Source organism: Pteropus alecto, unplaced genomic scaffold (genome assembly GCF_000325575.1).
Source record: "Pteropus alecto unplaced genomic scaffold, ASM32557v1 scaffold109, whole genome shotgun sequence".
In the NCBI taxonomy this organism is placed as follows: Eukaryota; Metazoa; Chordata; class Mammalia; order Chiroptera; family Pteropodidae; genus Pteropus; species Pteropus alecto.
Genome location: NW_006494608.1, coordinates 9,782,267 through 9,810,220, shown reverse-complemented (window position 1 = coordinate 9,810,220; position 27,954 = coordinate 9,782,267). Strand labels below are relative to the sequence as shown.

The following is a 27,954-nucleotide window of genomic DNA, read 5'->3' as shown; positions in this document are numbered from 1 at the left end:
CAGACCATAATAAGTGTTGGTGAGGATGAGGAAAAATTGAAACCTCATTTATTGCTGGTGAGAATGTAAAATGCTATAGCCAATTTGGACAACAGTTCAGCAATTTCTCCAAATGTTAACCACTGAGTTACTGTATGACCCACCAATTCCACTTGTAAGTGTATAACAAGGAAACTGAAAACACATGTTCACACAAAAAACACAGACATGAGTGTTCCTAGGAGCATCATTTATAATAGGCAAAACTGGAAACAACCCAAATGTTCATCAACAGATGGCTAAATAAAATGTGGTATATCCACACAACAGAGTAGCATTCAGCCATAAATAGGAACTTTTCATGTTATAACATGAACCTTTCAAGGATGAATCGTGAAAACATGCTAAGTTTAAAAAGCCAGGGACAAAAGCCTATATGTTGTATAATTCCACTTACATGAAATGTCCAGAATAGGCAAATTGATAGAGATAAGAAGATTAGTGGTTGTTAGGGGATAGCAGAACGGGAGGTGACTACTTATGGGTGCAGGGTATCTTTTTAGGGTGATGAGAATGTTCTGACATTTTTTGATGATGATTGCACAGCTCTGTAATATACTAAAAACCACCTAAATGTACACCATTGTGGTATGTGAATATCTCAATGAGCTGTTATAAAAAAATTAAATTGAAATTTATTGCAGAAGGCTATAGATAATCTAATAGTAGATAGACATATAATCATTATTAAGGACATTATTAAAGACAGAATCATTATTAAGGTGTGTTTTGGGGATGTCTCTTTTTTCTTGAGGCTAAAGTTAAAATGGGAAAAAAGAAGTGTTTTGTTGCTTGAAACATCCAAAAAAAGAGAGAGCTAAATTAGTATTTTTTTCACATTGTCATTCCATTCTTCAATGGTTCATTAAAAAGAATGTAGTAGGTGGCCCAAAGAAACTATAAAGCCTCAAACTGCAACCAAATTTCAATTAACCCAAAGTTTAATTTCTGCAAATTATATGCAATTTTAAGCCCAGGAAGAGGAGTAATTTTTCTTTTGCAACATTTAAGTAGTTCATCTCTTACCTGCCTAAGGACACATTTAGATGAAAGAAAACACGTTAAATTACTGATGTAATGACTAATTGAAAGTCCCCTTAAATTATCCAGCATATTTACAGCAAAGCTCTATGGCCCTATACAAGCAAAACTACAACTCTTACAAGCACATTCAAAAACAGTCATGTGTACCTTTTTTATTTTAAATAAACTACAGTACTGAAGTAACCAGAATAAATGCTTACGATGCTGTCTAGATGAAAGTTGATTTTTTTTTTTTTTTTTTTGCTGTATACTCTCACCTAGAAATACACTCCTTTAGGTTAATACAGAACCTTACTTGAATTGTATATCCTTAGTGCTGCCAGTGCTAGTGTGTTGCTAGGTAGAGTGCTCAGGTGGAATTCCTAGTGATACCATCAGTTCCGTCACTAGTGAGTCTGATTTTGGAACAGCACAAGTTTCAGTACAACTCTAATAAGAACCATTTACTAGCCTAATCAAATGCAGACAGTGACCTCAGTGAGAAATATAAAACTGACCACTGAGTATAACACTCAGGTGCATTTTCAGGGAAAGCAAAGGGAACAGGAGACAGAAGCAGACAGTAGGAGTGGTAAGGTCACCATAGGTAGGACAAATGAACATTTTGCTAGATAGATGATTTTTTTTTATTATTTTAAGAGTGTTTTAAAGGTTAATTCTAAGCCACCTAGACTAGTAATTCTAGAAATGGAAGCTAAAAATACATAGAGTGCCAAGCTTCATTCTCAATCAACTTATTCAGAATCTCTGGGCATGGGGCTCAGCCACACATGATTCTACTTATAGTCAGGCTTGAAAACTACTGGTCTGAGCAGATACACCACCGCACTTCTTCTCTATGAGTCAGAATGTTTCACCCTCCCTCTTGGTAACATCTTCTAATCTGGTTACAACCATCACTATCAGCAAGTTGTTTTATTCCTTCTTTCTCCAACCAAAGATCCTTTAGTAAAGATTAAAGTTTATCTTGTCAGCCCTGACAGAGGATTGCCCCTCATTTCCCCTCGATTTGTCACTGTCTTTGCTAGATGAGAATCACGTGTATATTTAACTCATAACAAAAACAAAAACCATAAAGAGTAATTTTTCAGTGAGGTGAGATTCCTCTATTAACCCAAAGCAATGCTGAATGCAATAATACATTCTCAGAGTTGGCTTTGGTTTAGTCATTCACAAGCGGTATACAAGCAAGCATTTCTCAAACTCAGTACTAATGACATTTGAGCTGAATAATTCTTTGCCATAGGGGTCTGTCTTGCACGTTACAGAATGTTTAGCAGCATCCCTGGTCTCTAACTACTAGACATCAGGTATGACAACAAAAAAATGTCTCCAGACATTGTAAAATGTCCCCTGGGAGCACAGGCAAAATTGCCCCGGTTGAGAATCACTGGTGTTTAGGTTTGTAAGAACTCAATCCATATCAAAATTTGAAAAATATTTCAAATATCGAGGCTAATATCTAGGAGTTTAATTATATATAATATCCCCTAATATCAAGGAGCATTTTTTATTGAAGTCAATTACTGAGGATCAGTCATAACCAGCTTCCTGCATTGCTTTGGGCAAAAGAGAAAAGATCCGACACACATTTTGCAGTAGAATTCTTTGTGAATGGTCCCTGCTGGCTCAAGTTAAGTCTCAGCTTTAGGAAAGTTGTTTTGTCTGACTCACATTTTCTGTGAGTTTACTCTTTGACTAACACAGCCTTTGGGGTTAGGGGTGTTGAAGTGTGTAGTGTCTTTGTTTTAAATGCCTTTCCTGGAATTGAACACAATATTGTTAGAGAAAACCTAGTGTGGATAAATACGAACTGATGAAAATATAAGATATAAACATCAAAGTTCAAAGTCAAGAGCTTACCACAAAAACCAGGGATTTCCTAACAGAGTAAAGAAGGTTGAGTCAATTAACCATAAAATTAATTATTTTAGAGTTGAATTACATGTTTCATGATTTTTTTCTTCCCCTTGCTGGGAAAATGTGAACAAATCATTCAATTTCAGGAACTTAGCTAAAAGAAAGCCTTTATTGCACACAAAGGCAGAGACAGTGTAGTTAAAAGTGAAAAGTCAGTCATGGAAAGTGAATATTTTAAAATTCCTTTGGAATTACAAGGCACAGCCCCCTGACTAATAGCACAAAAATGATGGCCTATATTTATAATTTTGCCCCAGTAAACATACGCTATTTGAATTACATTCTGGATAAAGTAGCAACAAGGACTACCATTTGACAGAGCTTGGGCTCTTATGATGTCATTCTCCACCTTCCTGTGAATATTCCATTCTTGAATAATGCTAAAGAAATCACGTTTTCATTTTGGCTCACTGCTGTTGCAACTGCCAAACCAGTCAATTTGTATAAATAATAGAACAAGCTTCTATTGTCTCTCATCTGACACAGTGCCAATGAGTCGGTCTACCTTTTCCAAGAGGGAAATCATGTTTTTAAACTCTTTACCTAATTTTAATGTCCCTGGAGTTGTAAATATTAAATTCTTTTGATACACTGAACTAAGTATATATATTCAAGCAATTATTCCTTTAAATTAGGTTATATAAAGACTACTGATTTCCACACTCCCATTAAAGAACAAACCCTATGGGAGTATTTGAAAACCCAAGTGAATCTGTTTTCTTTCTGATATTGTAAAACAGTGGTAATTTAGTGATCTTGAATTCTCTAAATTACTCATCTCCCAGCACATCAATTAATGTTTGCCTAATTCAGATTTCCGGAATCAATTATCCATCCCTGAAGAGAAAAAACAATGGCTGTGTACTTCTAGTTTTGCAACTTTGTCAGCCTGGTTTTTTTTTTTTTGATTGTTTGTTTTTTGTCTTTCAGCATCATTTGTTGCAGTGAGAAAAGCAGATCCAATCTTATTATCCTGTATATAGTTGATAGCATTCAAAATTTATAGAACAGAAATATTCACTAGTTAAATATGCTAAGGATCTGTAGAAAGTAAATGGTTACATAGCTAAAGGGTCACCTTTGCATATCTTACATGGTATGACCTACATGCCTGAAATTCTTAGAGATGCATTACTTTGACTAGTAATGTTCTCTCTGTGAGATCCTTTTGCTACTTGAAAGGCTTTATTTGGAGATGATTTTAGATTTATGGAAAAGTACAACACTGTTTCTATATGCCCTTCACTCAACCTCCCCTTACAATAACTCCTGATATAACCATGGTACATCTGTCCATACTAAGAAACTAACATTCTGATTTTACCAGGTTTTCTGATAATGTCCTCCCCCTGCTCTATTAGTATCCAATCCAGGATACCATGTCACATTTTGTAAGACCTCTTTTGTGAATACAAAAACTTCCAGGTAGTGTAATTTATTAAATTACCAGCCAACCCTACTATGAACTCATTCATTATATCAATTTTCTTCTGGAAGGAAAAGATAAGGGCAGTATAAAAATCCTGGGTATGTGAGGGTCTATAAAGGAATTGTGAAGGGAAGGAAATGCTGCCAAGAAAGGAGGTAACAAATCAAAGCCAAAGACATTCAATTTTGCCTGGGGCAGGCTCTGTGCAACTATGTGTAATTAGCTTCTTCAATTACTACAATTTGACAAACTAATTTTCATTCTAGAGAAAACAACAAATCATTAATTATGCTAATAAGTCATGGATTAAAACCTCTGTGTGTTGATTCTACATGCTCTATGATTTGTGCCCTTGGTCAGCCATCATTTTGCTTCCTCAGCCTTTCCAGATTCTCACTCCTGGGAGTCCTGTGTGAAGACATCTCTGACTGCCCAGCCCTGGGCAGCACTACTCACTGCCTCTGCAGAACCAGTTTTGAACCAGCTCTGCTGTTGGATATACCTCTCTGTGATGCCCTCAGTAATTACAGTCTTGTTCTGACAGCTTCTTGAAAGCAAAGATGTATTTTAAGAAGAAGCAAAGTGTTGTGATTCAAAGCATGAGCTTTATAGTCTAAATTGGGTTCAAATGTTAGCTACCACTTAATAGTTCTGACCTTGGGCAAGTTAAATAACCTCCTTAAACTTCAGTTTACTCATCTGTAAAACAAGGGCAATAATAAGGCCTAGTTATTTTTGTTGGGGGTACTAAATGAAATGATCCCCATGAATATGTGCTTGGCATACAGACATCCCTGACACCCATAAGGTCAATCTTATCCCTGATCCAATCAATCCTAGAGTCAGGAAGGACAAAGGACATTGTTTCAGTCCTGTCATCCAGGGAGGTTTAGAATTTAGCCACCTCTTCAAATGTAGGATCTCTGAGATCAGCCATCATTCTGAGAACCCATGTTGTTCTCTTACCTCCCTCACTGCTGGGCAGACCTAGGACTCTCTCCCCACATGGACATCCCGAGGGAGCTCGTTTTCTCCCTTTTACATTGGCTCAGTGGACTTCTCACTTCCTCCTAGGCACCTGCTCCCAAGACCTCCTAGTTATAATGCCAAGCACTATTCCAGGCACTGGTGATAAAGTGGTGAACATGAGATGTTTTGTGCCCTCATGAAGTTTACACCACCATCACCCACAGCAAAGAGTCCCAGACCAAACCACTCTTCCCTAGGTTCCCAGTGTCGGCTGACCAGATTTGTCACTGGACTCCAACTGAGAAAAACTCCAGTGTCCCTTGGCCTGTGCTGTCCCCTGTCTGGCCTAGAGCCTCTAGCCATTCTCTGCCATAGGGTGAGTTTCCTGAGCATTGGTGTCAGAACTATCTCCTCCTTTCTCCTTGCTTTTCACATTCTCTGGGCTGCCATGACTACCACATCTAGTAATAAGTTATAATTTACAAGAGCAATAAAAACACCCATGTGGTTACACCCTTATTAGTAATAATAAACTGAAATCATGTCAGAATTATCTACCTTACATAACTGGTTTATAGATTCAAATACTTTGTATCTTTAGGTCTCTTCAATCTTAAGTGGGGAACACATAGCTAGCAATAATATTCCTAGTTTCAAATCTTGCATTGTTTATCAGTAATATGTATTTTATATAAATAGATCTGGTTACATAGGAAGCAACTATATTTAGAACAATGGCAAAGTTCTATTGTTCAACAAATTGTGCTTCTGTGAGGAGAGACCAGTGCTGGGTGGTGGTATATGCTGCTCTGTAGTACTCCTTAATTACCTATCCCATTCATAGCCTAAGGCCTATTTCAGTTCCTCTAACAACCTAACCATTTCCTACCTCAGGACATGTGCATGTGCTATGCAATTATCTTTGGGGGAATTCTCTTCCACAGACCAACTCCTAGTCATCCCTGAGGTCTCATCTTCAACATCTTCCTCAGACAGGTCTTCGTTATCTTCTAGACTAAATCAAATTCCTTGTTATATCTACTCATTATAGCTTTCACTTCTCCTTCACAGCATTTGTCACAATTATAATTATTCTATTTGTGGCAAGTATAGTTGGCGATCAAGAGCACAAGCTCTGGGATCTGAATACCTGAGTATAAATTTGATTACTTATTGGGGTAAAATATATGAATAAATGATTTAATTTCTCTGTGCCTCACCAGTAATAGTACATACCTCATAGAGTTGTGAACATTTAAAGAAATCATCCTCATAAAACACTGAGCCTGCTATATAGTAAGTGCTCAGTAAATGTTAGCCACAATAATTATGATTTAATATAATAATAATAATAATAACAATAATAATAATACAAATTTTATTTTACTTCTCTTTGTTCCCTGATGTATATTTCCAGGGTTTGACATAATCCATGACACATAGTGGATGGTCAGTGCATATCTGCTGAATTACTGAATAAATTACTTTTGGTCAGAGTTTACTGTTTAGAGGGAAAAGTTGTTCATGAATGAAATTAAGTAAGAAAACAAAGGCAAGAGCAATATGAGAAATGAATAACTTTCATAAATTCAGGAGGAAAAGAAAAGAAACAATTTGCCAGATTCAAAATTTAGCCACAGAATCCTGAAAAACTTTTTAGAGGGAAAAAATAATTACATGCTAAAAATTGTTATTTTCAGTAACAAAATACAATTAAGATATGACCAAATAAACAAAAGTAAAATTGGTATTTGCCTTATATGACACTATGCATACATTCCTGAAGAGGTGCACAAGGGCATTCCAATATTAAGTGCACAAGGGAGACTGCTAGTTAAAGGATTACTACTATAAACAAATCACAATCCTCTAATTGGTCTTTTCCTATAAACTTAGATTTTCACATATTGGATTTAGTCTTAGACCAAGGTTCACCAGAATTTAAAGTAATTTAAATGTAGACATGCTATAAAAGTCACATAAATTCAAGATGCTCAAATGTGAAATTTGGAGAAGCATTTTGTTTAGTAGCGAAGGATAATATTAGCATTGTGCATTAAATCCCTAGGAAAATAAACTAGGCTTCTAAGTACCAACATAATTGCAAGTCTCCTTATGAAATCAGAGTGCCAGTCCCATTTAAAGGCTTGGATTGGCTTCGGCGATAGGTATATAACTACATCTGAAATATCCAAGTGGGGATTTAAAAAGCGTACCTTTCATATGAAGTACAGATATCAGAATTTCTGCAATGCTTGTTTTACTGACTAAAACAAAGACAAAGCCTCCAAAGTAACCATGGTCACAATAAAAAACTATTTAAGAATGCTGGAAGTCTTTAAAATGCAGTAAATCAATAGCATTTGTTTCACAGGGTAATATACCCTGTAAGGTGTTATTTTCATATTTCCAATCAATATGTAGGATGAACATTCCCAGACCCTATTTCAAAGTGAATTAAAATTTGGGTCAAAATGGAATTACTCACATACATATATGAAAACCAAGGTTTTGCTTTTTTCCTAAAACCCTTTCCAACTTTATGACTGCAGTACTAAAATACTCCATCTTTATTCCTACTCAAATTCACATTCCCAATAGTTGTTTTCACCTGCCATTTCACTAAAGGCATTTATCTTTTGTTCATAGTATTATACTCATGATGATGATTAAAACACTAATATATCTAGTGCTTTTAAATACATATTAACTCTTTCTTTACTTGCTTAATTCGTGCCTTCACTTAATGTTTCTTCATATGCTAGGTATCTTTAATATACTTCATAAGTTTTCCTTATATAATAAACTTTTAGAGGTTGGAATCAGGTGATTAACATAGTATTAGGTAATAAAACACACACGAATGAAATGATAATTGAAAATTTATGAGACTAACGTCATGATTTTGCCTAGCAGTCCAATGGTTGATTCAAGAAATACTCTTTGGGACCTTCTAAGTATGTCTTGTGCTACGTTCTGTGGGGGGTAGATACTCAAATTGTGTTATCAGATTGCTTAGATTACAGTTCAATATCTAGTTTCTAAGGTTAGAAGGAACTTAGAGACATAAAAATTTTTTCCAGGCACTTCTGCAAATTATAATGGGTGAAGATCATTATGGGACTTGATGATGACTTTGACTTACATTTCCAGGACAACAGGAACTGTCAAGGTTATAGATCTTAAGATGCTGTCATTTTTTTCTTCTGCTCCTCTCCTAGCAACAGATGCAGTTACAGAAAATGCTTTAGAAATTGGGGTTCATTAGCTATTTTAAAAGGTGGAAATATTTATAAAGGGTGAAAATTGCACCCAAAAATATCTCAAGGCTATGAAAACTGAGAATCTTTGAGTTCTATGTTTAAGATCTTCAAATAATGTGTAATCGGAAAGGAGACCTCCATCATGTAATTAGCTTCACCTTCACTCTTGCCAGAAGAGACAGAGTCTATCACACCCATTTATTTCCCCTTCTTGTAGGAGAAAAAATCTCCTACAGTCGGAATATTTTTAAAGTGTTCACATCTTATCTTTGAGATTTGCATTTGTTTATTGACAATTTTACAAAAGTTTGGGGCTAAGAGAAAAGTTAATTCAAAGACATATAAGAATTATTTGATTCAGTTTGGGGTTAAGAAAAAGGTTATTTGAAGGACATGTGAGAATTATTGTAAATTATGTCATCATGATTGATAACAAAGCCAAAATATTAATGAGGATAAATCTCAAATTTCATCTGAATGTTGTTACTGGACATCTTTTCTATTTCATATAGAATGACACTAAATAGTGGTCTAAAAAGAAATCCATATGAATCTCTGACAAATTATAAATAATGCCTGTTACACTATGCAGGTCACAGCCTGTCAGGTAAGCATTTCTTACTGCATGGCAGCAACAATGCATATATTAGCTATGTAAATGTAAAATCCACACACAATTTCCAGGTTAGGATATATTTAAAGAATATAATAATAAATAATGCATAGTAATACCAAGCCTGATTCTGCAATGTCTGGGCATCCACAAATAATTTATAAGGAGTATGAAACAAATCTTTTAGATAGATCTAATAACTAATACATGACATCACTAAGAAATAATGTAGGAAATAGTAATAGCTTATTTCTTGCTAACAAATGAAACTCCTAAATCTTAAATATTAGTTGAAAAAATAAGTTAGAAAACAGCTTACTCAAGTTATTTAATGCAGGGTGGTTCTTCATAATGTAGTTTCTCTCCATTTTTTTACTACACATCATATCCAGCCAAGATATTTTTAATTTGGGGAATGAGCAAATGATCACAGACGAATGATGTGCAATGGTTGCTGATAAGGCAATCTAGCAGAAACTTGTTTTTCATGAAAGAATTTAAAAGTGCTAACCAGGTAGCTAATGTATATTCCTTCGGGTTTAGTGAAAAAGAAAAAGAAAAAGAGAGAGAGAGAGAGAGAGAGACAGAGAGAGAGAGAGAGAGAGGAGAAAGGGAAGGAAGGAAGGAAGGAAGGAAGGAAAGAAGGAAGGAAGGAAGGAAGGAAGGAAAGAAGGAAGGAAGGAAGGAAGGAAGGAAAGAAGGAAGGAAGGAAGGAAGGAAGGAAAGAAAAAGAAAGAAAGGAAGGAAAGAAAAAACCTCATGGTCAGGAAGCAACTCAAGGTCTAAGAAAAGAGAACTAGCTTCTACTCTCAGTTTTGCCACTAACAGTCTGGGTGAAAGAAGCTGGGCAAGTAGTATAACCTGTCTAAGAGATACATTCTTCATTTGTAAAATGAGAACAATAGCTGTCCTGCTTAGCTCATAGGTCGATATGAGGATCAAGTCAGACAACAAATATGAAAGTGTTTTGTAAGCAGTAGAAGACTCAATACATGTAGAGAATTAAAATCTAATTTAACAAGAATCAACGCTTTTTAAAATAACTCTAGATATATGAACATATGCAACATGTGAGTACATATATATAAGCACATACACTCATAAAAGCATACAAAAGGCAACTGTATGTGTTGCCAACTTTCAAATTCGTCAAACTTTCATCAATACTTGAACTCTGCCCTTATTTTCAATGTTCTATTCCCCTGGTCTAAATATTTAAAACAATGTACCAGAGTGCATATTAGAGGAAGGAATGGGTACACTCCCAAATTTTCTTGCATATACCAGCGAACTTCCAGCTGTTTGGATTTTAATCTAAGGGTTCTTTTGTTAGCCACTGGTATGATGATGGATGGCTTAATCTTAGGACACATGAAGATTATTCACATTTTCCTGGGTCACAGGTTCTTTTAATTTACTAAAGTCGCTTTAATTGATCACATAGCCATTTTTAAAATGGAGAATAAGGCATGGTTGGCTTTTACTTAAAGGATATGTGGATATGGTCACAGTGATGTCTAGAAAAATGCTGACTAAGCAAGGAGGGGCTAGAAGGGACAATGGAATGCTTTCTCAGGGGCCTTTCTCATCAGATATTCTATGGGAATGAACGTGACCCACTATAATTTATAAAACTTGTTTTCCAGCTCAAAAGAGAAAACATGTAGAAGAGAACATGTGGATTTTGAGTTGCTAAGTAAAGAGGAATCTAGGTTTTATATCTGCAGAGAATTTCTATTCATCTTGAAAAAAACTGCTCTACTTATTGGTAAGAAAAATATAGTATATATATATTAATTTAAATAAAGTCATGCTTAATTTTTCAGGCAAGGAGGGCATAATACTACAATATGTATTCAAAAAATAGAAAGAATGAAACATTTCACTAACATTTGAGGTAAGTGCTAGAAGAGTGGGATATCTATCCATAATTATTGGAGAGAGGAAAGAAGGGACTTCAGTTTCAGTCTACTGTTAGAGCAATTATCCTTGGTATTAAGGCAGAATGAAGTTCCTTGTAAGTACTTTCTCACAGACAATCACATTCTGAAAAAAAAGAAGAAAAACAAAGAGTGAACTGAATAATCATCAAGAAAAGAGTGAACTGAATAATCATCAAGAAAATCTAAAAAGTAATCTCTTTAAAAAAATAAAAATTGATTTATCTTTTTCTTGGCTTTAAAAATCAACTACAACTGCAACTAAATCCTCAGTCAGTGTAATCTCTTCAGGACAGACTAACTCAGGAAGAGTGCCTCTTCCTGAGTATCCTAAAATCCATGCTCACTCATTCACTTAACAAGTATATCCTGGCACCTACTGTGTTACGGGCTCCCTCCAAGTGCTGGAGATAGGAAGACAAATAATACACAGCTTTCAAGTGAATGACCTTGATGACTAATAGAGACACATGAAATGACAATTATAATGGAATGAAGTAAGTGCAATGGCAGCATAAAAAAAGGACTCCTAATCTGAGAGGTGATATCTGAGCTGAGTTTTAATTGATAACTGAGAAGTTGTCAGGTTTTAAAGATGGTGGATTGAATGAAAACATCAATTTCCACTCCTTTCTGAAACCTCACTAAAATATAGCAAAGGGTCTCTTAAAAAGGCATATACTCAAAGGTCCAAGAAGATAGGAGAGATGACAACATCAAAATTTGAGAAATCTAGCACACAGAAAAACACAGAAACTTGAGTCGGCAGTGGGGTCAGCTGAGACTCAGAAATTAGTAGCCTTAGATGAAGTTAGAATGAGAATGAGACTGAAAAGAAGCTCTTTGTTGAAGTTTATTTAAGAAACTTTCTTGAAGAGTTCCTCTCCTCTGTGCAACTCGGTAATAGTTCTATGCAACTTGGTAACAGGCCCTCATCATACCAGGAAAAAGACTAGGGGTTTATTCTCCAGAAACACCAGGCACATTTGAGGGCAGGGTACCATGCTGAAAACAGGGATAAATGAAAGTTTACATACTGAGTGAGATCCCATCTTTCTTTCTCTACTTGGCTGCCGTAAGGCTGGAAACGAGGTGTATACCCTCCCTAAAGAGACTGGAACACACTTTTTGGAGACTCTGACTTACCAAAGGGAGAAATCTAAGAATACTAAAATCTGAGACTCTCAGAGAATTAGCCAAACCAGATCAATCTACAGTGAAGACAACCACCACCAGACCTCTCTCATTAACCCCTACACTTCCCCCACAGAACTGCTGAGTGATTTTGTAAGTCCTATAGCTGCAGATCACTAGACTTTTGAGAAAATTCTCTATTGTGAAAGAGAGACTAAAACAAATAAGAAGGAAAAATATAAAGAAAATAGAGTTTACATCTGAATACAAAGAAAAGAAATGGTGCTGTTAAAATATTTCTATAAAAAAAGGAATATTCAAAAGGAAAAATGTATTAGAAATTTGAAGTACTACGGCAGAGCTGAAAGATCAATAAAGATTTGGAAGATAAAGCTGAGGAAATCATTCAGAAGTTAGAGCAAAAAGACAAAGGAAAAATTGGAGCAAAAAAAAAAAAGTAAAAAGCTAGAGGATCTTTCCAAAATGTCAAATGTCATGATAGGGGTATTCCAGAAAGAAGAGAGAAAATAGTCTTGGGAATGGAATAAATCCTCAGTCACACAATTCAATAAAATCTGCAGATGAAAGAGCCCAATGAGGTTCTAACACAATAAATAAGAACAGAACCAAAACAATGTACATCATGATGAAATTCCACTAATCCTACACATTTGTAAAGAAGAAATGACCCTAAGAAGGGTCAAGAATCAGAATGGTCTTGGTCTTCTTAAGCTACATCTGGGCCAGAAGGCACCGAACCATTGCCTTCTGATTCTGAGGGAAACATTTCCAACTTAAAATTCTATACAGAGTCAACCCGTCAATCAAGAGGGTAGACTTAAGACATTTTCAGACCAACAAAGTCTCAAAACTTACTTTTTACTAAGGAAATTATTGCAAGATGCATATAACAAAACAACAACAAAAGAGAAGGAGGAGTTGCCGGGAGATATCAAGAAAGAGGAATATGTAAATAAAGGAAACTGGAGAACCAAAGCGAGAGGGTGAGGGAGATGCCTGGGCACCCGCTCTGCAGCTGGCCTAAAGAGCAGCAGTCTAGATGAGGACAGGCCAGAGGCTCCAAGAAAGATTCCTACAAGAAGTTTAAACTGATGGAAAACCTAATGGGTCTGAATGTGTAGAGAGGAGGTTTACACGATTAGGGGAGAAACAAGTAAGAAAAGAAAGTAAATTAAAAAGCAAGAAAAGTATTAATTCTAGGGAAAACAAACACTTATCGTCTGAAAAGGAAGAGAAAATACAGTACAGTGTATGACCCGGCTGCAAATGGTATTTACATAATCAATATTATATATAGGCCACTAATATTGATCCAACCAAAATCACAAATAAGAATCTAGCCTTCTATTGTGGAAAGTCAAGAGATAATGCCTGCCATAGAAAAACCAAGAATTAGCAAAGTAAGCATGTTATGTAGAGAAATGGAAAACTCTTTAAGAAATGGCTAAAAGAGGATCCTTGTTGTGATCACAAACAGCAGAAACACACAGTAGGGGGACGTGTGACATTAATGACTTCTTCATTGAGCAAAAACAGACATATTTTTTTAAGCCACTAAAACTCAGGTTTTCTCTTGTGTGTAATGGAACCGATTCCTAAATGATAACAAATTCCAGGAAGTGGATTTTCTGTTTGATATTGTTTATGGAAATTCTCTACTTTTAATAAATTTTTAATCTCACAATTCATACCAAAAAAATACTATTCAATTATCCTGCTGCTACCGACCATTCTTCTTTAGTAATTTTTCCCCTCCAAGGCACCCTATTCTCCCATACTTGTGTGCTTACTTTCTTTTCCTCTGCTGACATGCCGGAGGCTTCCTCTGCTCTCATGCGTACATTTACTCTGCCCTTTGCCCCGAGCGTTATGAAATCAATTACTTATTACACTACTAAGTAATGTCATTTCCTCTCATCCTTTTGTCACTCGGCCTTGAAAGCAACAGCTCATCCATCTTCTTTTCAGAGCAAGATCCAAATAAGTAGGTCTTAAAATCATCACGACCTCAAGCTAGGTCTAATCAACTGGAACCAGAGAAAGGAGGAAGAACATTTGTGTCAATTTCTTGCATACTTTGGAATTATTTTCTTTGGCAGAAACATGTCACATTTTTTCTTTGTGACATTCAGTAGAGCTGATCACAGGATACACAGCGGGCCAGTGACGGGGCTCGACAACCTGGCAATCTCGCCATTATCCAAGCGCCCCTGGTCGCAGCACTGCTGGAGCCAGATTACTCTTCTCTCCAGGAGAAAAACTCACATCTTCTGCATGGATTACAGTGCACTCACAGTGTTTGGTTCAAAGAATAAATACGGGGCATGCAGCAATGATAACACCAATGCCAGTAAATTTCTCCTGACACCAGGAGAGTTAATTCCTCCCTTTTTTTTTTTTAGAAAACCGACATATAAATATATCTTGATTTCTGTTTTCTGTATAATTATTTGCTTCCAAATAAGCAAGGAACTGACTTTCCTTGCTGTATAGTAAGCTGTAATATTTTCCTTTTCTTAGACTGGACTAACAAAGAAAGACAACCAGGCTCAATCTTCCATAACTAGTTATTTTTTTAAGTTATTACTGAAAATAAATTTTAAGGCTTAAAAATAAAACTATTTTGATTCAGCATACATGTTGTTATTCTGTTTTTTAAAACCTTATGCAAAAAATTTAAAAAATAAATTGTAGCTATTAATTCATTTGTAATTACTTAGAGAATATACAAGAATTACGAACTTGAAGTAACTGTTCTTTCATTATAGTTCTTTCAGTGTTACTTTCTAAAATATATCTTGCTTGTGGGACAATAGAAACCAATCATACTTAAATAATAAAATAAATTGCATTTATCAGAAAAATGGCATTGTGTAGAGCAACTTATTATTTTTACTTGGTTCATGGAGTCATATGGAAGAGCCTGGGTTTAATCACAAGAGGTACTGTAAAACACATTTGTGACATCCTCTAACCTAACTCACGCCTACATGAGAGATTGGTACATCTTATGAATTAAACATAAGTCCTGATTTATGTTCGGTTATCCCTCATATCAAAAACTACAGTAGCAGAGCTGTGTCACTGTGAATTCATTTAATGATATCGATGAGACAGCCAGCACAGAGACTGCAAAGTAACCACCAGTGCATAGTGCAATCCTATAAATCACTTCTGCAGAGTGGTTGAGCAGTAAATAACAAGTCATTAATTCATCGTAAGTTATGCTAAGAGGTTCAAACCAGACTGTAAATAAATGCCTCTGGTACAATATTCAAAACCAGAAATGTCTGGCATTAAAACAATTTTATAAAAGAAAAACTTCATTGAGCAGAATTAATTCATTGTGGAGTTACCTTGGCAGACGAAAAATAACGCAGAATTAAAAAAGAAAATTTTTGACCCCTAAAATTTCTTCCATCCAGAGGGAAACACATTTCAGGTATTAAACCCATAGCAATTTTTTCTTAGTGCCCAAATTATGAACTTATCCAGTGAATGATATAATGGTCCTGCCTTAAAGCCCTTGAATAAGCTTATAGCATTCTCATAAAGAATAAGCTGGTAAGAATGAGGCTAGTTATTCAAATGGTTTTGCCTTGTTGCAGACATAGGCCCCGCAGGAAATAGGTAGCTGTGGCCACAGCCACTTAACTTTGCTTTCGTGTGTGAATCAGAAAACATTTGAGTTCAAGTGACTTTCACTACCCTCCTCCCCCCAGTTACTACCTAGTGAGTGCCCCCTAACCACCTTTTGTTCCTAGGTCATCAGAAATGAGTCCCTCAAGCTGCCCAGGGTGACACTATCTGGCCCTACCTGGCCCTTGTGACTCTGTGCAGATCCCATGCCACACATTCATCTTTCCTGCCCCCTCTACTCAAAGTCCTGCCTCTGCTACATGGCTGCTAAAGAGTCCAAACAAGTTTATTTCCAGATTTACTCTTCACAGGTAATCAATGGACAATGGGCACAGTTGGAATAGCAATCTAACTAAAAGTGGTGACTCTAAAGAAGCTCATGTACTACTTCAGACAGGTAAGAGACATATTTTGAGGGAAAAGCGGCCTTTTATTGTAGCTTGTAGCTGGCTAGCTCTGAATTTTCCTGGGCTGTAGGGTATTTGCATACATATAACACAGACTAATCTTTTCTTTTTCTTACTGCTTTATAATCTGTAATCAAAGGACTCAAAATGAGGTCTCATCAGCAAAGAGTATTTATCCAATCCTTTATGCAGAATCTGAACGCGAAGGTCCTAAATACGGTAGCATTTTAACTATATTTCAAGCTTCTATCTCAGTTTCTGCTTAATATCACTTTAAAACCTCTTTTTCATTATTGCATTCTAATTCTAGATTATCTAATATCAGTGTTTAAAATTACTTCCTCTTTAAATGTATTTGCTTGCATTTTTAAGCTTCAATTTTGTCATTTCCTGTCTCCAACATTCTCTAGGGATCTTTTGAATTTCGCCTTGTTCCTTACTGGTATTTAGTAACAAATACCTCTCCATTTAGCATCATTTGAGAATTTAATTAACTTGCTGTTTTCCCTTGTTTCGGGTCAATAATGAGGATGTTAAAGTAAATGTGCCATTAATCTCCCTGGAAGGTTACTGAAAACCTATTCCCTTGCTACATACACGGCCAGTTATCCTCTGTGATCCTCTGATTCGTGTTTTCTTTTGTTTTGTTTCTTATTACATGGTAACATCCACATCCTTATCAGTTTGAAGTTTCTCATTAAAACTGCATGGGAATTGAGAAAAAGATAATAGCCGAGTAACAATGTTTAGTATCTTTATAGTTATTGAGACCCAGGAATATCAAGAAGGCATACACTAAAAAAATTCCTTATGATTTTCTTCTAAATAAAAGTAACTTTATCTTCAGATGGGGAAACTGAGGCAGAGAAGACAATGACATCAGAACTTTAATGAGTCAATCTACTTTTGTCTTGACTTATTCTAAGGAGAAGACACATATTTTTAAAAGTTAGTATATACATACACGAAAAAATGCTTCATTATTTGGACTTAGTTAAAAAATTGGATTTTCCACATAAGAGAATTTTCCAGATGAGTCCAGAAAACTGAAACTTATATCATGAGCACAGCAAGACAAATCTTAAATTGGGAGTGCAAGTAATGTATCAGGAAGAAGGTCTTTAAGAAAAGGAAGAAGGTTGAAGATCTCTGTCCTCTGTATTTTACTTACCTTCCTTTCCTCTATTTTTCTATTGTAACATGCCGGTTTGACTCCTTTAATGAATCAGAAGACCATGATTTTTCCTTTTCTTTTAAATTTTTCTTTTTTCCCCCAATAGTGGTTTTCCTAAACACTCAAAACAATGCTTACTAATCAATTTATTAACTATTTCCATATATATAAACTCCAGACCATAGTATTTTTAATTAAGAGCTTCTTTAATTTTCTTGTTTTCCCTTTTCATATAATAATAATCAATTTTGTGTGGCTTTGGAAAAGTATTGATTAGTGAAATCTAAAAAAGCCAAACTCTAAGGAATAGAGTAGACTGGTGGTTATCAGGGGCTGGGGGCGTGGGAGAATTGAGGAGATGCGGTTTAAGGGTACACACCTGCAACCAGCAAATACATACGTCCTGAAGATCTGATGTACAGCATAGTCACTGTAGACAATAATACTGTCACAAACTTCAAAGTTGTTAAGAGACTAGATTTTAATTGTTCCCACCACAAAAATGATAATTATGTGATTGTAAAAGAAGTGTTAGTGAAAGAAATAATAATTATGTGACATGCTAAAGTGTTACCTAACATTATAGTTGTAATCACATCACAACACATAAATGTATCAAATCCACCATGTACACCTGATATATGCAATGTCATACATGTCACTCATGGCTCAAAAATTAAACACTTTTTTAAAAAGAAAAAAAAAAAACCAATTGGCTGGGGCTAAACCTAAGCTACAATGCTGCCTCTATTAGCTATAGAAACTAGCTGTGTAATGTGAAAGCTATTTAATTGCTCAAGCCTCTGATTTCTCATCTGTAAAATGATGGTAATAATTCTGCTTATTTCATAAGATTCTTATAAAGATTAAATGAAAATGAAGTAAATAGCCTAGGATAGTAGATGGCACACCAAAAGACACTTGGGGAATCATCTATTCCTAAATAAAAATAAGGTTGGATAATCCAACAAAAGCTTTTTTCTGATTTGCTAGTTTGTTCTGGTTGACTTATAAACGAAAATTAAATTTTAGATGTTTATAAATTAGTTCTTACATTTAATGAATGACCTTATTGGAAGGGGTATAGTTACCTGAACTTAAACCTTTCTTGAAAACCCAGAATATAAATCAATGTGAATTAATAAATCCAAATAAAATCTCCCTATTTTCATCAGTAATCAAGGGTCAGTATTATAGTGTTTAAGTGTAACGCTTCACTGTGTTTGTTGCATTATCAATATGTGAAAAAAGGATGGAGAGCAGAAGAGTGGAGCTCAGCCTCCCGAGAGCCCAGACGGCCTATGAGCAGAAGGATGGGCACAGTGTGGTTAAGAGGGAAGTAGAAGACTTGGTTGAGTTCTACTGCGGGCTGTCACCATCTAGCTCAGTGACGCTGAATTAACCTCTCTGGGTCTCAGTTTCCTCATCTTTGAAATGAGAGCTTGCCTTCAAAAAACTAAGAATAGAATTACCGTATGACTCAGTAATCTCTCTTCTGGGTATTTTCCCCCAAAATTTGGAAACATGTATCTGTAAAGACAAATGCACCCTGATGTTCACTGCAGCATTATTCACAGTGGCCAAGACATGGAAACAACCCAAGGATCTTTCAATAGATGATCAGATAAAGAAGATATGGTACATATATACAAGGGACTATTAGCCATAAGAAGAGATGAAATACTGCCATCTGCAACAATGTGGATGGATCTTGAGATTATCATGCTAAGCGGAATAAATCAGATGGAAAAAGTCGAAAACCATAAGATTTCAAGCATATGTGGGATATAAAACTGAAAGCAACAAACGAACAAGACAAACAGAGACTCATGGACACAGATTACTGGTTAACAGAAGAAAGGGGTAAGGGGAATAAAATATTTGGTGATGGAAGGAAATTTAACTTTGGATGGTGGACACACAAGGCAATATACATATGACATATTGTTGAATTGCACACTTGAAACCTATTTGATTTTATTAAAAATGTCACCCCACTAATTGTAATTTAAAAAATAGTAAAAAATAAATAAAACAAGAATTTGTATCTTTCTAGCAACCTTTAGAAATATGTTGGAATCTTTCAGTATTATTTTCCTTTGCCAATTTTCAGCTATCCAACTGTCACTGAAGCAACTTAATATACTGAAAAGATTTATTCATGAAAGTGAAATTAGTAGAAGTGCAGACAAATATTATAGAGCTATTTCTGAGTCAATTTTGCTATGGAATTTTTTTCCATTTTCAAATATTTATTTGAGAAATTCGACTCTCAGCCATGTAATCAAATTTTGATTAATATTTGACTTTTACCCAGATGAAAAAGACATTAGTTTAAAGATTCTTTTACATGGTTAAAATGGCCAATATTAATCATGCTCACATTTGTGTTTGTAATAAAACATGTGGTCTAAGACTCAGTCTGTACTGTTTTGGGAAAAGCTTAAGGATATGTATATTAAGAATTCACTTTTCCAGTATAAACTAAATAGAATATAAAAGAGAAAACAGACAATGACAACCATATAATAAAAGAGCATTAACAGAAAAATGTGTATATCATTATTTGTGACAATTTTAAAGACCTCTAATCATTACACAATTAAGAATTTAGAAAGTGAATATTTATATAATATAATAAAGCCAATTCTTATTTACTAGTGAAATTTACATTCTCTATGTTTTCTCAAAAAATATAAAATGAGAATGTTACATTCAAATTATACACCTGAAATAACAAAGATTTTTAAAAACATAAACAGTAAACTAAGAGGCTCACTTGCTACTAATTAGTGGCAAAGCTATGCTTTCCAGGGAACTTTGGGTAGGGGACAGCAAGCGTTGCTTTTCCATTGAATTAGTTCACCTTATGAAACAGACATTTAAAAGAAATGTATTGAAAACTTATCGATAAAACCATTTAACAACAGAACAAAAAATACTGCAACGTGAGAGACAATGTTTCTTAAAGTGGTGACTAGGTAATTAGAACTATGATAACAAAACTGGCATTTAAATTGTGAATAGCTATCAAACATTATTCTATAGGACTATTACTATTAAAAGTTGAAAAGTTAACTACCTAAAAATTAAAACAAAACATTTTATATCTTTGTGATGCTGGCCTTAGTACAAAAATCAAAACATGGTTTTATTTTAATCAAGTTGACTCTATAGCTTAGCTTTTCATTTTAATAAGGTTGACTTCATAGTTAACTCTACCATTACAATAATATACTTTCATAGTTAGGAGTGTGCAAAGAGCATTAGCTATAAGGTTGTTCATCATAAACTATTACAATAGTGAACAATGGAAACAAGTAAAATGTCCATAATAAGGGACTGATATTTTAGTACAGCCATAGAACAGAATACTATCCTGATGATTCTGATTGTTAGAACAACATTTACAAACTAATGTTAGGGTTTTTTTAAAGGCTAGATTAGAAAATAGAATGTATGGTAGAACCCCAATTTTGTAAAAAATAAAATTGAACACATATACATATCTAGAGAAATATATCTCCAGATACTCAGTATTCTTATTTCTGGAATAGTAGGAACATGGATGTGTATGTGTGTATATGCATGTAAGGGTATAAGTGTCGATGTGAATGTGTGTGTACAAATATAAGTATTTGTTTAGCTGTAGTTTTAAATGTTTTCTTCAATAAATAAACATTGCTTTCACAATCATAAAACAAAATTATTTCAAAACTTATTTAAAAAGATGTATTTATTGTCAAGCTTAAACATAAAAAAACAAAGCTTGTTTGTGGCATATATTTGTTTACTGTCAATCTTTTAAACTGTAAGTCCAAATTAAGGCATTTAGCATTCTGACCCAAAAATGAAATGTAGAAAGCCAAAAGTAACTTGACATTTTTATAAAAAACTCAGAAAACAATGTCTAAAACAAGCAGTTGGCAGGAAAAAAATATATATATTCCTAATATAACACTTAGATTAAAAAATATAATATATATTTTTTTCAAAGTTCGATTTGGAGTTACCTAAGTGCAATATAGAATTGAAATTCCAGAATAAATACTCCTCAAGAAAAATTTCTGATTTCCTTTGATCTTTGAAGAGGTCATCTTTTCTTGCTCCAACTGAGCCATTTAGAAATCTCTCCCTGCTATTATTTGTACGGAATATATGATTGCACAACATACCTAAGGTCCATTTTAGAAAATAAAGAAACAATGTTCTAATAGCAAGATATAAAATTTTAAATCAGGAATTATTTTCTTTGCACTGATGACTTCGTAGGACAGTTTCTTCTTCTTCTTCTTCTTCTTTTTTTTATTGTGATGTTCACTTTATTGCAATGGTCTGGAAGCAAACCTACAATATCCCTGAAATATGCTTGTACATTATATTACAGAATGAAAAGACCTTCAGAGGATAGGTAGTTAAGCTGTCTTTTTTATTTATTTTTTTAACCTTCAGCACCTGGTCTTCCTAGGTGGTCTCCCATCCACGTACTAACCAGGCCCAACCCTGCTTAGCTTCCGAGATCAGACGAGATCGGGCTTGTTCAGGGTGGCATGGCTGTAGACAAGCTGTCTCTTTTAAGTACATTGTGTGTGACATGTTCCAAAGATGGCAAAAGAGGCACGTATCTATTTTCCCTTAAGTCCACAAATATTGCCTTAATTCCTTATTTCCAAGATCTTTAAACAGAAAAAAACACCAAATCAACTCTTCTATTTATAAGTTCAAATGATATATGGATAATATAGACTCAATTGTTCATTTACAAGATATACAATACAAAAATCTCTGTAAAACTATCCATTTCAATGTATTTTTTAAAAAATTTCTCCAAAGTGGCATTTATTATAAATTAGAAAGTCTAATTTAAAAAAAAAATCAAATGTTTTGTTTTAATTTTTAGGTTAAATGCGACCATTGTAAATGCCCTAAAGATATATTTACTTAGATTTCATTATCAAAGTATAAAAATATTAATAGCATTTCATTTTTATACCAGAAAATAATGAATGTCCTAGTTGGTATAATATTTAAAAGACTTGATGTTTTCACCTAATATGATTGTAGGTACATTTTTCTGTTCCATCTTTCCATCCCTCACACAAAATGATTCCATGCCAAATCCCTTAAATTCCTCTTTTGAAGTTTAAAATTAATTCCCATGGTTGCTTTTCTATAATCCCCCATCTTTTAAAAATGCAAAATATGATTATACTTTTTGAGAAATCAGATGAAATCCCAAATATCCTATGTGAGTATGTGCCACAATTTTAAAAAGAAAAACCACATACTCATTCTCAAAGCATCTTTCATCGAGGAGTCTAATTCTATAATTAATATGAACAAGGTAACAATTTGCTTTAAGTGTCCTTCATAATGTTAATCAATGTTAAATTATAAAGAACTTCCATGGAAATACACAAGACATGCACATTGATTCTAAATGAAATTCTTTATGAGCAGCTCTATTATACTGAATGGCAAATGAATTCTTAATAACGAGGCACTTGATGTGTTATCCAGAACTGGGGTTGACAAGAACATCACTTAGCTTCACTTTCTAATAATAATATAGCAAGTAACTGATAAAGCACATATATGTTTCAATTTAGAAACAAAAATTTAAAGAAAATGATGTTTTAATAAACCTTTTTAATATAGTCTGTTTCCTGTACAGACTTGCCAAAGGTTTTGCTCTTTTTTAAGCTCATCTTGCCCTTACCATCAGAAGTCCATAACAACAGATGCTGCAATAATTAAAAACCTATCACTATAGACTCTTCCATCACATTACAGACTAGGAAAATGAAGGCGGTTTATGGGTGTCCTTGTGTCACTTTATCCACCTCTTCGTGGCTGACGTGTATGCTTTAATGTGCATCCTTGCATCTCTCCTCCGGCAGGAAGCCTGTCTCTAGGGATCACTTGCAGAAAATAGGACATTGAGTCCATAATTAAAGTAATCTCTTTCCAGGCAGATGCTGCAGTTGGCTCTGTTATCACATATTACAAAAGGCATCTTGAGGGTTATAAAATGTGCAGCAAATAGCTTTGGAGATGAAAAACAGCAATTTTTCATCTAATTTTGAGCCATAGACCTGTAAGCACTGTATTGCTACTTTTTGGTTTTGAGCCAAATAACTATTATGGTGCTGAGATGAACCAGGCAGTAACCAAAATTAAAGAATACTTTAGCTTTTATCCTCAAAGTGAGAAAAGCTCTTTTGTAACCATTTTTGCACTTAGCAAATAAGGATGCCATCTCAAATCTGAGCATTAAAGCCTGCAGACAGATTTAGAAAAAAAGGCTTATGCAGCTTAGCTTTACAGCCATACTTTCAATATATTTGCTTAAGTTAAAACCAGAGGTTGATTAAGGAATTGACTATCTTAGCTCTTTGCAACTACAGTGTACGTTTTTAATTTGAAGCATTTCTACTGTTTATATTTCATATAATATTTTAGAACATTGCTCTTTGAATTATGTCAGCCAGATAACTAATATGCTCATATTACTCATAATCCGTTCTATAAATACTAGTAGTGGAAACAAATGGAGGAGATTTGACTAGCATATTTTTGTTCCCAGCTTAGGACTTGTCCATGTGAGTAACCAAAAGCTGACCTCAATACTGTAAGGTGCTAAAATGGAGATGGAAATGCTTTTGTTTAATATTTATTTCTCAGTGCTAAATAAGCCAACTTCTGAATATTAATTGATTCATTCTTAAAGAAGTTATCTTAGAATTCCAGAAAATACATGGTTTAAATTTTTTATTTCCTCAAATTGTGTTATTTTTAACTTTTAACAGTGAAGTTTTACATAGACTTGAGCCTTACAATTAAAAAATACCACTAATAATATTAACTTTTATATTTTACATTAATCTAAATAGAATTCAAAACAAGAAAAATCTTATTTAACTTAATTAACATTAGAAATGTTTGTATTCTAGCATGTTTATGCTTTCAGAATTACTATTTGGAAGAGGAGTTTATATAATATTACTTAAATTATTAGAGTAAAAAAACTGGAAGTTGGAATTTTAAATTGTTGATAAAATTTTGTTAAATCTCCAAATTGGTATTTCCAGAGCACCTAAAATGTTATAAAGTCAGCTGTCACCAGTGCATGCCTGGAAGTTTAAATAGCATAGTATAAACCCTAATTCTCTAACACAATCTTCTGGAACATTTGTGCATTCATGAATTTTTTCATTCATGTATCCACGCAGTGCTTTTATCCATTCTGCAAATAATTAGATAATTTTTGTTCAAATAATTTTATAATACTACATGCAATTAAAATATTAGAAAATATGTACTCAGTATTCTACCACCTCAAAGGCAGTTTTCAATTTTGAATGTTTCTTTCAGCTCTGTCTATATGCATGTTATTTTGTTCTTAGCTAATTACACTTCATCCCTAATATTACTAATTTTCACTTGTTTTGTCTGATATTAATATATTGACAAACTTTCAGCATTTGCCTGGTATGTCTTTTTCCATCTCTGTACTTTAAATGCTTTTGTACTATTATGTTTACGTTTGTCTCTTGGAAGCAATATATGCTGGATTTTTGAAATTGCATTTTGAAAGTCACAGTGTTTTAACTGGTAAATTTAATCTGTTTACATTTATTGTAATTATATATGTATACATACATATTTATATTATATTACATTTTATATTCCTATGCTTTTTCTATTTGCCTTTTTTCCTTTCTTCTGATGGATTCATTTTTGTATAATCTTTTCCTTATCCCAACTCCTCATTTTGGAAGTTACACGTTTATTTCTGGTCTATACATTTATGTTTTTAGCAATCATCTTTAATTAAGCCTACAACCTTCTTCTAGAATAACTGGAAGACTTTAGAAAACTTTAATACCAATTTCCCTCCTTCCTCCAACTTACACATTGATGTTGCTTAGTACTATAGTTATTCTTTGCCTTTAAATTCTATCCTAAAATATTTATTGGTACATAGTTTATATATAAATTTATTTGTATATTCAATACATATTTAGTTTCTAACATGCTTACTAATTATTATTAGGAGCAATTATTGCACTATACCATAATTTCATGCATCCTACATATTTCTTCCGTTTTTCTTTTTATTGAATCACATTCTTTAAAAACTTGCTTTAAAATGATTTGTGTGCAGTAAAAATAATCAAACCTTATGTTTTTGAAAATAATTTGAAGATACTGTTTCACTGTCTTCTGGTATCTTATTGCTGATGAGAAGGCCACTGACAAAATATAGGTAATATTTTTTCTCTTTGGTTTCCTTTGAGATTTTCCCTTTCTTTGATATTCTGAAGGTTCACTATAATCTATATCAGTACTAATTTATTTCATTTATCTTGTTTAGCTAGAAAAAACTCATATCTTCCTTATTTCTAGAAAATTCTCCATTATCTCTTAAATATGCCTGTGCTCATTCTTTCTTTTTATTCTCTCCTTCTAAAACTTCTATTAGATGTTAATTTCTTAAGTTGGTATTCTACACCAGGTTAATATTGTAAAATCAGACTCCTCACATGCTGAGAGTTTTTGTTTCTCATGACTTAACTTTACCAAAGGCTCCGGTCAGATGACAAGTTTCTTTGCTGTTTTCCCAAGCAGTGATGGATAATACTTGAGGTTCCAGGCTTCATGCAGTTCCAGCTCCCTCTCCTTCCCTATTTCCTGCTGTCTTTGAAGGGGCTCATGACTACCATTCCAGGTCCCACTCAGGTTAAAACTCTAGACCCTAGGACCTAAATCCAGGTTTAAAATACCTGTAGGCTACCACAGTGTCAGCTCCCACTTCCTGATTCAGCTTTGATACCTCTTCTTTCTTTTGGCACCTCATATTTTCTGTTTCATTCAAACCAGTTTTATATGTTTTTTAAATGTTTACTCAGTTTAAGTTTCTATGTGACTTTAGTGGAAAAAAATTCTGTTGTGGCAGCTTAGTCTTCCATGATGCCAGAAGTCCTCTCTAAACATAATTGTAATGTATCTGAAGTTGTAGAAGCAAGTTTTTATGCTTTTGTCAGTTAATACTCCAAGCTTCTCCCAAGTTGCCATACTGTCTTCATAATTATTATTATTATTTTAAAAGAGACATAGAGTGGTAATATGAAGTGGTAGTTAAAAGGACACATTTTAGATCCAAATGGACCAACTCTATGAGCTCTTCAAGCTCTTCCTTCAATGACAACAGTTCTGGGAGAGCAGAAGAACTTAGTAGGCTACCTAATACACAGGTGCTCACTAAACGTAAGTTGCTATTTTTACTACTACTGTGATCATCATCATCATCATTATCATCATCAAATGGTATTCCAAATTCCATTATTACTCATTTTCATGTTAAAAATGGTTAGCTTTCCAGCCAGCTGATTGTAACTATTAGGCGCATGGTGGTAAATTTTCATGGGATAAGGGCACATTTGAAAAGGCCCAGAACTTAAAACACTGTGGCATAGAATAAAAGGGAGATTAGTAGGATGGGAGCAGCAGCTGTCAGGGCAGGAAGAGGAAAGGTGCTTTAGCTCAGGGCAGCCAAAGAGCAGCACTAAGCGTGAGCACTGTAAACGAAGGTAACCAGAGAGAACCCTCATCTGTCACACTAGGTCTACCACTGCCCATAAAGTTAAGGACCATAGAAATTGCTACACCAACAAACAAAATTAAAATGAACAGGTAGGTGACCAGCTTTTACAAAAAACTGCCCCACTTTGCCACGTTAGCAGATACGATAGTTCAAGTTCACAAAACAATTGCAAAATCTTGTTACATGGTTACATTCTATAAATGTTAAGGTTATATTAGAAGAAATGATAAATTCATTAGATACTCTAAACAGTGCTGCACACTAGAACTTTCTGTAACAATGGATCTGTGTTGTTCAATATAATAGTCACTAGATATACGTGGCTATTAAGAACGTGAAATGCTGCTAATGCAGGTGAGAAATTAAGTTAATTTTATTTTATTTTAATTAATTTAAATTTAAATAGCCACACTTGTGTCTTATAGCTGCCACATCAGAAAGTACAGTTCGAAACAATTTTTAGAATATATGTGTGTTTGTGTATATATGCATATATGTGCATGTGTATATATACAAATGTGTGTATGTGTATATATATGTATATAAATATACACACATATATTCAAATAAATACACACACACATATTCATAGGGGAAAGGACATGGTCTTTAAAAAATCTTATCTGGAAGATGCAATCAAAATTTTATTTCATATTTGTAATAATATCTCACTATTTAGAGACATCACTAAAAGCAGAACTAAATAAAATCCTGCTGCTAGTATACATTATCTAAGTGACTATATTGGCAAACCA

At 34.2% G+C, this 27,954-nt stretch overlaps 1 protein-coding gene and 1 pseudogene across 2 annotated transcripts in view; both read right to left on the bottom strand.

Moving 5' to 3' along the window:
• Window positions 1-27,954, bottom strand: part of RELN (reelin) — a 457,821-nt gene that overhangs the window by 286,143 nt on the left and 143,724 nt on the right. The window lies entirely within an intron of this gene.
• Window positions 22,036-22,154, bottom strand: LOC112473611 (annotated as a pseudogene).